Below are 11,687 nucleotides of genomic sequence, written 5' to 3' on the forward strand. Positions count from 1 at the left end.
ATGCAGAAAGACAGGCCTCTGTATGGTCGTGTAGATATATAAATATCTACCTTTTATTTTTTAAAAATAAATAAATAATAAACAAAAATAAATAACCATCTCGTTACTTAGTCTAGAGACCGTAGTAAACATTTTTTGGTGGCCGACCATACATGGAGTTAAAGGACAATTAACCAAATTTTTTTTTTAAATACATATGCAAGTTAGCTATATTAAGGATATGGAAATAACGAACAGTATTCAATCTCAACGTCCATTAAACAAATATACAAAACAAGAGCAGAGCAAACACGGACCTCCGAAACATCAGAGGTGGGATCAGGTGCCATGGAGGAGTTAGCATTGCTGACATTGTCATAATAGGAAATAACGGAAAAAATTTAACTGTATTAATGACTAAAATTGTGTGTAGTAGCATTTCATTCAATGATAAATTGTATTTGCTGACAAGGTCATTAAAAACCAAAAATTAAAAGGATGACTTTAAACGAGGTTGATATTCTTGTTTCATCAACTTGCTTGTCAATAATTTACCTTTTAAGAAATTGTTCATAAAGCATGCTCTTGCGTATCGAATTGAGATATAAATACCGTATGCAAATATATATTGCTGCATAAGTAAGGGAAGTTGACATAGAAAAGTTAAAGTCATCACGTTTATCATATAGCTTGGTTGTTATACCATTTGTGTCTTTTTCAGTAAAATATCCAAGTATGAAGCAGATGTGTTGGACTCATCTTGTTTCCCAGGATATATCGTGTATAGGAATTAATGTATTATTAATTGAAATACGGATGATATATCTAAATGTCGAGTTGAAGATATATATTATTACTTATATAAAGTTAAATAAAGGTAACTAGATTATTAACAGTAAATATTTGAATTTAACTGCCTATGATTATGTGTGTAGAATAATACAAGTGCATAAAACATCTTGTATTAAAAACCAAAAATTAAAAGGATAAGCAAATGGGGAGGGCTGCGAAAGATAGTGCTACTATAATTAATTAAGACCCAAATATTAATTTCGAGGTCGTCATCAAGTGCTACACCTCAAGCCCTATACCATGTTTCTGCAGCTAGTACTAGCCGTAGCACTACATGTTTCCCAATTCCTTATACGTTAATGTATAATCAAAATAAGGATGAAAGTATAGTATGCATGAATTATGTACTATAATAAACTTTAAATAAAGGTAACTAACACTTTAATAACGTAGATATAATTATAGTATAGTACCCATATAGTATCCAGGCGTAGCATTTTTATGAATGCACCAAATAATAAAATAGTTAATTGCGAACACGCAACATTGTAGCACTATTGTAATTTTGAAATTGCGAACACGCACATTGTAGTAATGCTGACCTTATAACAGCGTAGTACTGTTATGTAAATGATAACAGTTACGGACATAGGTATTACACTGACTAACGAAAAGCAGACGACATAACAATATCGCAGCTATTGTACATCTTCTCTGTATTAATCCAATTCAAATTTTATAGTTTAAACTTACCAAATAAGTAAATAAAGTTGAACCCAATTAACCCAGGAACCGAAGCTTAGAACGTAAACAAAAGGGAAATGAGTTTAACATGCATTTCCATACTTATTAAATAAATTAAACATGGTACTGTTCCCGTATCTCCTCTACTAAGGGACGTCTCGCTTTCAACTGTCTCTGGTCTTTCTAAGACGGATTTTGATTTCGGTGCGAATGTAGACTTTGAAGAATTGTTGCCCTGTTAATTATAAATAAGAAAAGCAATGAAAATAGTCATTAAATTAAGAGTTGCCTGTTTGCATTAGTGTAAATATGTACGAATAATAACTTCTCCAAACTAAATCACTACACATAAACATTTAAACTTATAAGTAAAGGACAGCCCGGTTCTCCGGGCTGCAATAGTAACCCACCTCCTTCACGTGACAGACTTCAATCATTCGTAAGACAGAGGTGGGTTAAACTGAATTAACTTCCTCTCTTCAGAATGTCTTTACTGATACAGTTCTCTTTGTGGGACTTTCATCCACACTCTGTGTTGGGGACAAAAAAAAAACAACCAATTATGTTATTGTTGAGGTGGAATTTGCCACACTAGAAGAATGTGACAATATTCGTTTCAAATTTGACAAATATTTTGTATGCTGCAAGTTAAATGATAACTGTTAAATCAGTTGCTAAAAATTCCAGCCCTTTTCGGAATGTAAAACAAACCTTCTCCCAGTCTTTTTGTCCTCAGGGGGCCACCCCTGTCTTGCTGGGTAATCCACTCTTTTCCTCTCGGCTTCCTTCTTTTTGGTTGAAGACTCTATATCTTGCCACTTATTCTTTACATCTGGTTGTGCGTCAACTTTCTGGAATTGTAATACGCATATATTTATGCATCGATATATCAGAATGTTAACTTTAAAACTTTCGTCGACACTCTTGACATTTATAATTAGGACATATGCACTGGTAAATAAAAAAAATAAACATTATGTTACAAAACTATTAAACGTGTCTGTATTATTTTATTTCACAATTTACTGCAATTTTTTCCCGCCATAAATGATTTAATCCATAGCTTCACACTTTTTTCTACTATAGGCTGGTGGGAGACAAAGAACGGCAACTTGAATATGTGGGAGTTGCGACATTTACTTTTGTGTAAACCTTGTCTGAGAATAATACCTATAATCGTTCTCGGCTATTGTTCTTAATTCATTATACACAAATGTTTTTTATACCCCCGCTCCGAAGGAGAGGGGGGTATACTGTTTTACCCTTGTGTGTCTGTCCGTCTGTCTGTCCGTCCGTCTGTCTGTCTGTGTGTCCGTCCGAAACAAATTTCCGTAGCAGTTTTCTCAACAACCACTCATCGTAGATGCTTGAAATTTAAACACAATCTTCTTTGAGGCATGCCATATCGTGGGATACATTTTCGTTTCAATCTGATTTCAACTTCCTGTTTGTCTGTGCGTCTGTCCGTTTCATACATCACAAATTTTCGTCACAGTTTTCTCAGCAACTACTCATCGTAGATGCTTGAAATTTTAACACAATCTTCTCTAAGGCATGCCATATGGTGGTATATATTTCGTTTAAATCCAATTTCAACTTCCTGTTTGTCTGTGAGTCTGTCCGTTTCATACATCACAAATTTTCGTCACAGTTTTCTCAGCAACTACTTATCATAGATGCTTGAAATTTCAACACAATTTTTTTTAGACATGCCATATGGTGGGATACATTTTCGCTTAAATCTGATGTCAACTTCCTGTTTGTCTGTGCTTCTGTCCGTTTCATACATCACAAATTTTCATCACAGTTTTCTCAGCAACTACTCATCGTAGATGCTTAAATTTTAACACAATCTTCTCTGAGACATGCCATATGGTGGAATACATTTTTGTTCAAATCCGATGTCAACTTCCTATTTGTCTGTGCATCTGTCTGTTTCACAAATGACAAATTTTCGTCGCAGTTTTCTCATTAACTATTATCTGTTTAGGCATGCCATATTGTGGGATTAATTTTGATATGAATCTGATGTCAACTTCATATTTTTCTGTGCATCTGCCTGTAATTGAACTTGTGTATATTAACATGATAGTGCTTATTTACATCAGAGCGGGGGGTATTACTAGTGAGCATTGGCTCACAGATTTCTTGTTTTTTTTTTTTGAAGGACAACATGTGACGCTAAGAATGGCGTTAATTCATTATGCACAAATGTTTTTTTGGAATGGCAATATGTGACGCTTCAGATCTACATAAGCGTTTAAAGTGGCTGTGCGGAATCAAAAACACCCCGGTCTCCTCCACCATGGTTTCGTAAACATGTTGCTTTGTGGAACATGGAGAAGAGAAGGATCTGTGACGGTATCTTTTAGCCATAATTGTCTGCATACGAGTTGAGCCACGCCATCGCTTACATTGATCTGGTTTGCTTCCCCTTTATCCTTTGCCTTAAAATAACCCTCTGCTTATTTGTTTAATGTAATATGTCTAATCTTGTATATTATGAATATATTTATAGTAATGTTACTTTCTAAGTAACCATTTCAATCGGATGGAGATTAATGAAGGGTTTTATACGGGTTTTGTTGTTTTGTCAGTCTTTCTGTATTTCCTTCCGTCTGTTACGCTATAACGAACCTTCTCTTAACCGAAACTCCTTTTATATCACAAAGAAGGATATGGAAATAACGAACAGAATGATTTGATGAGACTTTTACAGAACCTTTGATACAATGACTTTATGCTCTTCCTCATTTCTAACTAAATCATCTGTCTTCAACATTTAAATATAAACTCACATTTTTGTACAGGGTAATAAATTTCGAAAAAAAATTGACACAACGAGGAAAGTTTCGGACCTTGTTAATTATATTCATGCAGTAACACTATAACACATATAAAAGTATAGATATTTGAATAAAATTAAATAATTTGTTTCCCATCACTTCCAACAACTGTTATCCTCCTACCATAAAGTGGTGGAGGAATCCTATATCAGGAAGGTAGACCTTGAGGATCATTAAGATTAATGACTGGACCTTGTGTTTGTGATGGTAAAACAGGGAGTTCATTTGTATGTACTAGTCTCAATGGGGGATATGGTGCAACAGAGGGCCCTGACCTTTGATCTTGTTCTATTCCATCAGAAGGAGCAGCGGTTTGACCTTGTTGATTATGTTGCTGAAGCCGTTTAAGGACATTATCTTTTTCTTGTTGGGAGGGTTTCCTCAAAGGTTCTTTTCTCTTTCTACCCGGATTCTTGATAGTGGGCCTAAAACGTGGCTGCAAGACATTGTTAGCGTTTGATGCAATTTTTAGTCTGCCTAAACTCTGCAAGGGAGTTAGGAAGATTTTCACACCAATCATAGGCAGATATAATGCAATCTAGGGCAGAGATTATGTTATTGAGCCTATGTTGTTGAACAAGGGGACCATTCTTCATTTAGGACATAATTCTGTCCATTCTTTCTTGTATTCCTTGAATTTTTGCATATCCCTTTCCATACAGATATTATTATTAAATTTGGGAAATAGATTCTTAAAAAAGTTTTTTTAGTTCTCTTTATCCTAATTTGTATGGTGCTGTCCACCTGTGAATATTACGCTGTGTTTTTCCCATCACTTCCAACAACTGTTATCCTCTTACCATACATTGATGGAGGAATCCTATACCAGGAAGGTAGACCTTGAGGATCATTAAGATTAATGACTGGACCTTTTGTGTAGCAATAAGTTTCAGGACATTTTTGTGCTTATACAATTGTTTTGAGAAGCTAGTGAAACGTGTCTTCGTTAACTTGGCAAACTGTAAAATCGCAACTACTTTGGTGACGATCAGAGGTCTTAATATTTTCTTTAGGAGGCATGCTAAATTTTTGAGATGCTAAATGTTTGAAATATACGTTGTTCTCTATTTGAAGAAGGGTTTCTAAATGAACATTTATTCTACGTTTTCTTTTCCCTTCAAAGTAAACTGTTTTCAACAGGTTATGGGAACTTCCTAGAAACATATTTGTATTAAATTAAGCATATTCACATATTCTAAAATTTCCCATTTTTCTTTCAAGATAACGCAAAATCCTTTGAAAAAAATTGGATTGATGTCTGACAATCTTTGAACCAATACATCTGAATACTTATTACAGACTGACTCTGACGTGGCAGCCGTTACAGCACATAACAAACATTATATCTATACTTGCTGCTCCTTGTCTTTGATATGCTGTTGATTTTCAATCGCAAGTTTTTATGAATATGCCAAATGCAAAGGAAATGCAAGTCAGGTCCAAAACCTTTTTTAGCTGCATTCCATCCAATATTAACACTGTCTCATCTGTCATTAGAAAATTAACTTTTGTTTGTGGGCCTTGTTATTTAACAGCACTAAGAAACAGGGAAATGGCTTGTTGGTTTTCTTTAAAATATATACAAAATGGTTCGGGGTGATCTTGCCTAAATTGACCAGGAACCAAATGTGTAATTAATTTAAACGAGTAGATATTATTTTTGAGGGTAGAATCAATACAAAGAATTAAAGCTGCAAACTTTTCATACATTTTTAGCTGTTTTGTCATTATTGCTAACATGGAGTCTTCTTCCTTTAAACCAAGTTCGCTTTCATCTACAATTTGCTGCTTTAAATTAAAGTGAGATTAGTTTTTTCTTCTTTTTTTTTTAATTGCATCTACTCTTAGAAAACTTGACGTAGCATCGTCACTATGTCTGATCACAGAGGAGTCAATTATTTTTTTCTTCAGGTTGTGAATTGTTTTCCTATCCATTAAATGATAATGTTTTAAATCTGGTTAATTAATCGCGGGAAATCCTATCGCTGAATTTTCCCCTTATTTTGTCTAAAATAGTATCGGAATTTTCAAAGCTTACATGGTTTTAAGGTTGTCTAGAATTGGAAGATACTTACTTTCTTCAAAATTGGTTGAATGTGTGTGGGATTGTATGTATCCAGCTTTAATCGTTCCATCTTTAGCAACTAACACTGAAAATCTAGATAAACAAAGGCCACCTATCTTACAAGAACCCTTTTTAAATTCCCTCCTTTTCCAGTCTTTTTGTCACAGGTATGTTTCTTCCCATCCCCACGATAAACAAGGGTATATCTTTGCCATCCATCTTTATTAAATGTTTTGGGCCGATGTAAAATATACCTAGTATTTCTTCTGCCAAAAGAATTAAACTGATCGAAGTTCAGGTTTTCAATCCTTATATCTGAATCATGTATGCTGACTAAATGATTAACGAGATCTTCATCAGCGTGGAAAAAGTTCACATCACATGAGGGAGGAATGCACGACATTCTCTTATCATTTTCTATATGTACATTTTAAAGTTTATTTGAAGTTGCCTTATCGTGAAATGTATTCTCACAAATTGAGCATTGAAATTTTCCCAAGCTACTTGTCTTTTGTAAGTCGTTAGAGGATTTTCCGTAAGAATGGATTGTTGGAAAGTACTCAGTAATTTGTAGCAGTTTTTAAGTGAGGATTTTTAGAGAAATAATTAATTTCTTGGTTATTTGTATCGTAACTTGAAACTAGTGAATCTAAATCAATTTTCTTACAAGCTGAGCTATATATGCATATCATAAATCCATGATACAGTGTATTTACTTCCAACTGCATGTAGTTGTGAATTTCTCTAATTTACCGATTCATAATGTCCCCAAGTTTCGTACCTATTGATGGTGGTCTTGGATTCCATAAAAGGGAAAAGCTAAATGACCTAAAAAGACAATTCCCTTCACCCACTTTAGGTAGCCGATAACTCCAATAAATGACAAGATATTCATCTTGCCCTGTAAGCTCAAGTTCAGTCTCATCTAATGTTTGCAGTTGAAACTCATTACTAATAACTAAATTAAATAATAAAAAAGATATATCTTGGATAGAAATTCGAATATTTTATTGAAAATGTAATTTGTTAATATTTCAATTTTGAGGATTTTACTTGGAACAAATAACTATTATGAACTATTTATAAAAATAACATAGAAGTAGAATTTTGAGAAGGGGGTTAAATGTTACAAGTACACCCAAGCTATTTATGAAATGAGAGATTAATGTGCTTTAATATACTTTCATATAAATACATACATTCAATCTTTTTTATTCAATAATTCTTTCATTTAATTAGCATTCATTCATTCTTTCAACTTTCTTACTCTTCACGCCTCTGAAACAGAATATATATATAGTTTGCTTTGATAAACAAAGTAATTATGTTCCCCAAACGAAGTTGGGGAACATATTGTTTTTACTCTGTTTCTTATTATTATTATTATTATTTTTCTTCTTCTTCCTGGGTACTTTTTTGTCCGGGAATGATCTCGTAAACTATACATCCGACTAAGGTGAAATGTTTTTAGGGTCAGTAGACATGTTATGTAGATTTGCGGAACGAAGGTCATTTTGCGCGCACGTGCTTGCAAGAGCGTGCACGTGCAACATGTGTAATGACCGATTTAATTGATATAGGCGTAACTTTTTAAATTTTTGATGAAATGCTTTGAAACTTATAATATAAGGGTATATTAGTAGCATAGACATTATGACATGGTCAAAATAGCAAGATCTCACGCGCATGCACGTGTGCTTTGCTCTGATTGGCTGAAACTAAAGTCTCAATATCTTTCTTGTTTTTTGACGAAATCCTTTGAAATTTTGAAAATAGCCATGCATTAGGATATCCTACAACATGATATATAGCAATTATCATGAAAACACGTGCATGCACGTGCGCTGCAATCTGATTGGCTTAAACTTTAAATAGCTATAACTCCCTTGATTTTCAACCAAACAGGATGGGATTTGGAACATAGATAGATATACTGGACTACTACAAGAAAATATGGTCACCATGCACATGCATACACGTGCATGAATGTGCGCTGCAATCTGATTGGCTGAAACTTTAAATAGCTATAACTCCCTTGGTTTTCAACCAAACAGGATGGGATTTAGAAGATAGATAGATGTAATGGACATCTACAAGAAGGTATGGTCACCATGCTCATGTATGCACGTGCGTGCACGTGAAATGAGCAAAATCAAAAAAAAACACTTGAATGAGCGTATCTTTTTAATACTTTTGGATTAAATACTTTAATATTAAGTATATTAAAATATATAGATTGTGTAGACAAGATGATATGGTCATTACGCACATGCATTCACATGCGCACGCAAAATTTGAATGAACTTGGTACACTTTTGGGTAAACGTTATTCAAGTCTTAAATGCATCGAGTTTGTCTTATTTAATGAAGCTTACAGGGAATATGGCACCAAAAGAGAGTTGGGGAGCGTTTGGGGAACATCTGTAACGGTCCCCGTTACAATTAGCACTAGTTCAATTTTTTTTTAGATATAATATAGTATATTATTATGTTTAACTTACATCTCGCTTACTTTCGCCTGACGTTTCAACCTTCTAACCGTCTATGGACTTTTGGGGAACATCCGGTCAAGTTGCTCTTGGGTAATTGTTAGAATTTCTAACTTCCAATACTTTCAATTAATTTTCTAAAAGAAGAAATATATATTAGAGTGACATTAATTGCATGAAATGAAAGAATATTCATCATTTAATATCGGTATCAGTTGCAGAAAAAAATCTTCGAAATGTTACTAAGAGAGAGAGAGAGAGAGAGAAACTTTTTTTTTCTTTCTGGGCATTATTGTTCTTGATTTTTAGGTGACCTATTGCTATCCGTCGTTCGTCGTGTGTTAACATTTGAACATTTTCAGCTTCTTCTCTGAAACCACTGAACCAATTTCTACCAAATCAGCATCTATGGGTTAAGGGGAACAAAAATTATGAATTTCATGATCCCTGCCCCCTAGGGCCTGGGGTGGGGCAAAACCACAAAAATTAGTGCAATCTTTAAAAAAAATGTTCTTCTTTACTCTTCTGAACATCAAGCAGTCAAACTGTTGGTATAATTGTAATCAGCATCAACAAAGCTACCAAAATTGTGAAATTCATGGGCCGAGGGTCAGGGGTTCTAGGGCGGGGCTAGATAAATTTACTAGTGTTTTGCCGAATAGGGCCATTCTTTAAATGTGAGAAAAAGTGCAATCTGCTTGCATATAACGACATATAGATGTTTAAAAGGGAAAATTAATTTTTTGAGGTATTACACTCTCTTACAATTTTTTTTCACAATCTATTGGAATTCCCATGGGTTTAAATTGCGCTCCATTATTAGCAGACTTATTTTTATATTCATATGAAGCAGAATTTATGCAAAATCTTTCACGTGAAAAGAACTCGACATTTAGATACATGTATATCGACGACGTATTGTCAATTAATAAAGATAATTTCCATTCCTACGTCGACACGATATATCCTGGTGAGCTTGAGATAAAAGATACCACAGAGTCCGACACTCCTGCTTCATACTTGGATATTTTACTTGAAAAAGACACTAATGGTAATCTAACAACCAAGCTATATGATAAACGTGATGACTTTAACTTTTCTATCGTCAACTCCCCTTGCTTATGCAGCAATATACCTTCATCACCTGCATATGGAGTATTTATATCTCAGTTGATTCGAAACGCAAGAGCATGTTCTACGTATGAACAATTTCTTAAACGAGGTAAATTATTGACAAGCAAGTTGATGAAACAAGAATATCAACAGTCTCGTTTAAAGTCATCATTTCGTAAATTCTATGGTCGATACAATGACCTTGTCAGCAAATACAATTTATCATTGAATGAAATGCTGACTGACGTTTTTCATACCGATTGTTGGTCCATTGTTTGTGCACTGAATTGACCACGGATTTTTTTCCGTTATTTCCTGATAATGACAACGAGCACACGGCGGGTGTGACCGGTCGGCAGGGGATGCTAACTCCTCCATGGCACCTGATCCCACCTTTTATGTTTCGGAGGTCCGTGTTTGCTCTGCTCTTGTCTTGTATATTTCTTTAATGGGCGTAAAGATTGAATACTGTTCGTTATTTTCATATCCATCCATACTTCAGGTGCCTGTGATCTCTCGAAGTACCGCGTCCATATTAAACAGTGTCGAGGGAGTGTGGTTTCCACACTTTATTCAATTTTTTAGGTTCCGAAGGGCTTTTGTCTTATTCTTTGAACCATTAATTTTTATTTTCTTGGAAATACTCCATACTCTTTAAAAATCACTTGACACGTTATCTGCAGTATCTAGAAATCTGAGACAGAAGACTAAAATTTCTGTGTTGGCATTTTTGGCTGTTACCTCATGGCTATTATGAAATAAAAACCCTCCATTGTAAACCTTTCAAATTTTACCTGTGATATAATTTTCTATGAGTTTGATAACCTCATTTTGAATGGGTTAGTTGGTACATATTGTATTCTTTTTTGCTGTTTGTAGATAAGACATGAGCTGCTCGTCAGGCTTTGGCAACAGCTGCAACATTATTAGAAAATTATCTTTAATTGATAAATCACTTGTATTCATTAATATATCAATAAATAATAATACTAAATTGTTTATCAATAATTGATATTAACAAATTATAAAATAATTTTATTTAAGCAAACAGTAACATTATGTATGTGCTAGGAGGTCAAAATCTTTCTTAATTTAATCCGTACATGTTCTAAGTTTTCAAGCCCTCTTAATTGTTTTAATGAGATTTTAATAAAACTAGAAACAATGTCTACCTTTTAAAGGGGGGGGGGGGCATAACCATAGTCCCAAAATACCACTACCTTTGTTATAAGAAATGGAACCTTTATTTTACAATATTAATAATTCACTAGAAAACCCTTTCTTATCCAATGCATTTACTCATATTGTGCATGGCGGATAGTACATGCATATTCACTGCTTGGCTTCTTCAAAAGATCAACACGTGAAAAGACCAACTAATTGCATAAGGCATTCCACACTATCCACATCTGTTTGTGTGGCTTATTGCATCCAGGCAGTTCTTTGTGAAGGAGGTCTGTTAGCAAAATAAGTCAGCTTTGAAGTACGTACTGCCTTTTAACTCTGGAACAGTTTTGAGACAAGGAATTTGGTAGAATAGCAATGGTCTGGGCCACAGCATTCTGGAAAAAAAGAGAATTCTTCGGGAAATTTTAGTTTAGAGAAAATATTATATATTATGCTTGTAATAAAATAAAATATTCTTTTGTAGAATGTCAA

Source organism: Saccostrea cucullata, unplaced genomic scaffold, assembly GCF_032062105.1.
Source record: "Saccostrea cucullata isolate Sc308-1 unplaced genomic scaffold, CSIRO_AGI_Scuc_v1 ctg759, whole genome shotgun sequence".
In the NCBI taxonomy this organism is placed as follows: domain Eukaryota; kingdom Metazoa; phylum Mollusca; class Bivalvia; order Ostreida; family Ostreidae; genus Saccostrea; species Saccostrea cuccullata.